Here is a 5,830-nt window from a genome sequence, read left to right as displayed (position 1 = left end):
ATATAAGCTTCTGTAATTTCATGTAACAGATCAAGCATAAAATGTGTAGGTGCGAGTAAACTTCCGATTATTCAATTTTTAGTACACGCTTTTCCAATTTCTGTGACAAAGCACAGAATAGAACTTTGTACCGACAGTAATAAACACAATAAACATTGCTCGAAGTAAACTATTCACTTCAATCTTACTGTGTACATACTTCTTTGTATTCAAGCGAGTAAGTGTTGTAAATAATTCATCGAAGCTGAGAGCTACTGTGTTGGATATCGATGGCTGAATTCTCATGTCTGATTGATACGCTCACTATTTCTGCCCTCTATCTCCCATCTCCAACCCTGTCAATCATCCACTACCGCGATCGCCCAGCTTAGTATACATAGCATCTATAAATAGAGCATGAGTGAGAGAACCTCCCCAGTAGTATTATACCGTATACGTCAGCCCTAAGAGGTTCTATTGCTCGAGCGTAGCCGTAACCATCCGTCGAATATCTCGTGCGAGTGTCCGTGCTAAACCTTCCATTCCTATAACCAATTCTTTGACAGAGATTCGATCGTGATTCTCTGCACGCAACAGTAGAATTTGGATTTTTATTACAGCCAATCAAAATGCGATAGTATAAATTCTGTTGCTATGAACTAATTGTGTTGATTTGTAAATTTTATTTAAGGATGTATGAAACTATGAACCCTTTAAAAAAACAATGAATTTCAATGTGTATATGTGTGTATAACAGGCATGTCAAACTCGTTAATCAACGAGGGTCATATTAAGACTTAATGCATTTTGCGTATACATAAAAAATTTGAGTTTACTCCTCGCAAAGCTGAAAGCACTGCATTTGCATGCAATATCTTCTTTCTACACAATGATCCACGCATATCCCTAAGGAAATATGTGGTCCCGAATGCAGTGATAACAGCAGTATCAATAATACCGGTTTCGCTATACCGAATTCTTCAGCGAATCCATTCTAGTCGGACGTAGATACACATGTATAACTTCAGCGACGTATGTCTAATTTATTCGTCCGCGAGTGGCTCGTAGCTCAGCATCGAATTCTGCGGATTCTTTGGGAAATTGCGCGCCAGGCCGGTTGCGAGCTGAACCAACACGCATCGGCAAGTTCTGCATAGAAATGACCGCTCGGCCACGTCCATTCCCCCGGATCCCTGGTTGAAATACGAAAAATTCTTATCGCAAATAATATTCATCACTCGATGGAGCCCCCGGCAGTCGGCAGAGAAACCGATGGAATTTCAATGCCGCATTAAGGTCGATTTATATTATTTGTTCCGATACTAAACGATTCAATTCAGTAAAACATTATATTACTGTTATTAAATACTGACGTCTATATTTAACGCTGTATTTCAGTTCAGATAGATGTGTTTCAGACCATTCTTGCAAAGAATGTTTTGAAACAATACGCACTTGAAGTCTATGAATGACTAATTTTTGAATATAAATTTATTTTAGATAGAATCTTGCTAGCGAACAGACGATTTTTAAACAATTATCAATTGTGTCCATTGCTTTTTTGATTCCAATAATATAATTGCTACATTTTTATCTGAAGTGCATCGCTCGTCATGTTTCACGTCTTAAACGATAATATACATAAATCGATTTTTACTAAACACCAGAAAGTTGAAGTTTATTCTTATTTTTCCCCAACTCTTCTTTCTTCGCCACTTCTTATAGTTCCTTCATCATTTCTATTTGTCTTCCCTCCGGGATCATTCCCCGCTGCCTGGTAATATCGAGTTAGTTTTTCCCTATATTCCTCTGACTTCTTCTTTTAGTTAGAGTGGATATGTTAGCTTGGACCAAGCTCGCTACTCTTTTATTCCGCCCAAACCAGCGATATTATTATGCCTTTGCTGACTCGTACAAACAATGATATCGCAGAAAGCATCCCCCTCCCGTCTCGAGTCGTAAACAGGATGGAAAATATTTGATTCTTGGCTTCTTTTTTCCATCGCTGCTGATTTCTTCTTTCGTTAAGCTGATTGGACCCGGGAAAATTTCCAGTCAAACTTTTAGCCCGAGTTATACACGCTCGAAGGAATCGATCGCGGTGACCGAATCTGCTGAATCTAGGATGGGGAAAGTATCAAAAGTTTCGTAAGCGATCAAAAGTTTTAAGATAATCCAGAACACCGTGCACGGATTCACCGACCTACACATAAACACTTCGTATGTGTACGTACATAAAGAAAACTATTTACAGCAGTAGGGAAGAGTCGAGTAGTATCGACAGTATCGAGTTCTTTTTATATAATATCTTGGACTAGAACATGGACGAAATTCAAATTTTAAAAAAAGTACAAGAAACGAAACTTAATAAAAGGTCGTAAATGACTTTATGAAATTCGTATATAAGGAGTGGTAAATCTCAAGTATAGGAAAGTTGTAGTTTGCAGGAAACAGGAAATTGCCAATTATTGTAGTACCGACCAATGATTTAATTGGTAAATTTTCTAACTTGAGTCCACTGCAGAATAACTGCTAAGTATGGACACAAAAATACATACGTATAGCAAACAGAGGATCATCTTCTTTCCGAAGTTGGTTAGAAATGTTATCATTTGGTGAAAAAAGCTAGAGTCAATTTTGGCCGGCGCTCGACACGGACGGGTACGTCCCATTTTTATACTCGCTCGAGAAGAATTCAGGTGCAGAAAAACGAATAGAGATATTATTAAACGACGCGATCAGACTTTATTAGAATGAAAATCCCGTGAATTCCGCGTACCGGTCGCGTAGCCACGTTCACCTGTAAATTACGCCAATATCACGTCCGACGATGGCGTACAATCCTTCCCTCTGAAATACCATTTCCGAAACGATATCGCGCGTCGATGAGCGGCGAGCGGAGACGTACGATGTACGTAGACCGCAATAACGGAAAGAAGGGTGGCGGTATCGGTTTCATAAAAGCCCACTTCGCAGGTGCTAAATCCGTCGAGTTTTCCAATCAGTGGCCGAGCGCGTTAATACACGAGACGGGGTGCGATGGGACGGCGCGTGGTCCGCGATTAATTAGGCGTGTAGCGGCACCCCACGGAGACATTCGGAGATTTTTGCATAAATCCCTGGGCCTGTCGCGTGGCCCGGGATTGCGGGTCGGAGAGAAAGTACTAACTGCTGATTCAAGCCATAACGCACGAGACTCGTACGAGACCGGACCGGCCGGTCAGTCCATGGGGTTGGACACACCGTGAAACATTGTTTTAGGCCTATAAATAATCGTTATTGCCGCGTTAATCATGGATAGTCGAGAGGCTCCATTATTCGTAGTGCTTCAGGGGTGGCGCACGGTATGTTATTGCCCTCTTGAACGAAGGGGTGCGGTGGCGTAGCACCAACCCTTACGGTTTCGACGCGGAACTCTACCGCTCTCTCGGTATTGCTCGACTCGGGGCATGCCGCGAATTGCTCAGAACGAGCGAGCCGATCGAATCCCGTACGTTGCGCCGCGCCACGTCGGATGCTACGGCCTAGTCTAGAATTCCCCTTTATTGATATCTGCATACCTGATGAGTTTTCCGGCCGCCTGTACGTAGACACCGTCGTACGGGCGTACCCTGCTTCATGGATTCCCGTGGAAACCCGATGTGCCGTAACGCGATTATACACCACCTCGCCGAGATCGTTAAACCAAACCGAAGATCGTTCAGATCGCAGATATTCCGGGAACGAAGACAGATCTGGAGAAAGGCATTCGACAACAGCCGTGTGCCACTCGGGTTCAGACGATAATCACTTGAGAATGGGTAGACGAATGGGTTTTGCAAAATTCCTTTATATTATTTTTCTTGTTTCATTTCGAGTTTTCGTTTTTGTCCTTATACTCGCTATTTTTTTATTTTATTTTATTTCACTTTACATTTTTATGCATATTATTTGTACTTGCTACATATCTTTTCAGGTAAGCCAAAGTGATATTCCTGCTTATTTTGTATTGTACCATAAAGTGTATTATTATTGTTATCTTAATAAGTACAACGTTCCTCGAGAGAATTAAACAATAAAATCATTGAAATTGGATAATAGGCCAATACCCGGTGATTATGTCAATAAACTTATTCGATTTTAATTACGTTTCGTTACTCCGAGAGAGATCAGTTATTAATAATCGCAGAATGCATCATAGGTGGTAGCGTGGTTCATAACAGTTCGAAAATACACGCAGCAAGAGTTCATTTATCGGACAGGCGGTTGCCAAAATAACTTTGGCATTATTCGATAGTCCTATTAATACACGGGCGCGCGAGTACTTGCGCGTTCTCATGAATATTATCTCCGATTCCAATACCTGCCGGCGGCGATTGAAATTTTAATTACCTTCCGACTGCGGATTCCTTTGTGGCACTCGCAGTTTTAACGTAACTAATTTCAATCATGGAAATTGTTAGCGCGTTCATAACGCGATTCAATCGCGAACAAATTCAATCGTACGCTCTTATTTCTCTCTTGTAATTATTTTACACGCAACGTTGCAAAATCATTTTATTTTCACTATGCTTTCATTAGCTCGCTTCCTTGTCAGTCTATTCTCTACAAATTTTGCAATTGATTTTAAACCAGACTCCCGATGACCTAAAGACTTGAAATTTTAAACACAGCTTAAAAACAGAACTGGATGACAATGCAATATTAACTTACTCTCTTGCCTATCTGTCTGTCTGTTTGGTACAGATTTTGTTAATTCGCTACGTACAACCTAATAGTGAAAATCGGTTGAAAAATTTCATACACACAGGACTGAAGTGCAAGAAATAATTATTTAAATAAAAAAAATTTTAATACATCACGTTTTAAAAACGGATTAGAGTATAAAATAATTATAAAATACTTATATGCTTAAGAACGTAAAACGCGCGGCATTAATTATCCACGTCCCCCACGTCTTCCGTTTTAAATTTTACAAGTACTTTATACTTTATAGTCCAAAAATCTTTTGTTATTTAAATAATTTTTTTTATACTTTTCTTTAACTGTTATATTTTACCCACATTCGTTATTTATTTTTATATTATATTGTGTACACGTTCGCATTCTTAAAGAGGACGAGGTGTAACCGTACAGAGACACGATTTAATTTTCATTTTTCCGTCGACGCAATCAATATAGTTGAAGAGAGGAGTACAATCTTTATCCAGAGTAATGTTTTCCCTCGACGTCATCGTCGCATCGTGCCACGAGAGCCTCGAGTAAAAGGAGTGACAGGCAAACAGACACATTCGAAATTCGATACCTGGGCCATCGCATCGGGCGGCGGTGATCGACGTTCTAATAAATCAAAGGCCAGTGTCACGAACACGCGGAGGAGTAGACAGGGAAGATTAACTTATCGAACCACGGGGCAACGCGGCGCGTCGTGGGACCGGAGCCCAATCTGGGATAACTTTCGGCTAAGCCGAAGTTAACTGCGCGATTTTGCGTGAACACGCGTAATGAACAGCCCATCCGGCTCCGGTGGCCTTTTGTTTCAGACATCGGCCAGGAAATGCGCGTGACGTGCGATCTTGGAACGGGAAACAAAGTTTCCGATCGCGTCCGACTATACCCAAAGATCATACTACTAGACAGCACGCTGCAGCTTTTATTCAAGAACGATTATTTTAATAAAGCTGACAGTATTTTCAAAGTTGTTCTGGCTGTACAATTCCTGTAAAGACTGATACTTGCTCTAAATATAGTGTATTTTCTGATTTTGCTATATAGCTAATGGCGTTAGAAAAGATATTTTAACTGGAAACGATGAATTAAAGTTGTTTAGCCATTATTTCCTCAAATGCAAAAATTTTATTCTATACTATAC

The sequence above is a fragment of the Ceratina calcarata genome, unplaced genomic scaffold (genome assembly GCF_001652005.2).
Source record: "Ceratina calcarata isolate Rehan_Ccalc_2016 unplaced genomic scaffold, ASM165200v1 scaffold145.2, whole genome shotgun sequence".
In the NCBI taxonomy this organism is placed as follows: Eukaryota; Metazoa; Arthropoda; class Insecta; order Hymenoptera; family Apidae; genus Ceratina; species Ceratina calcarata.
The sequence above is the reverse complement of the archived record's forward strand: the minus strand, read 5'-3'. Positions refer to the sequence as shown.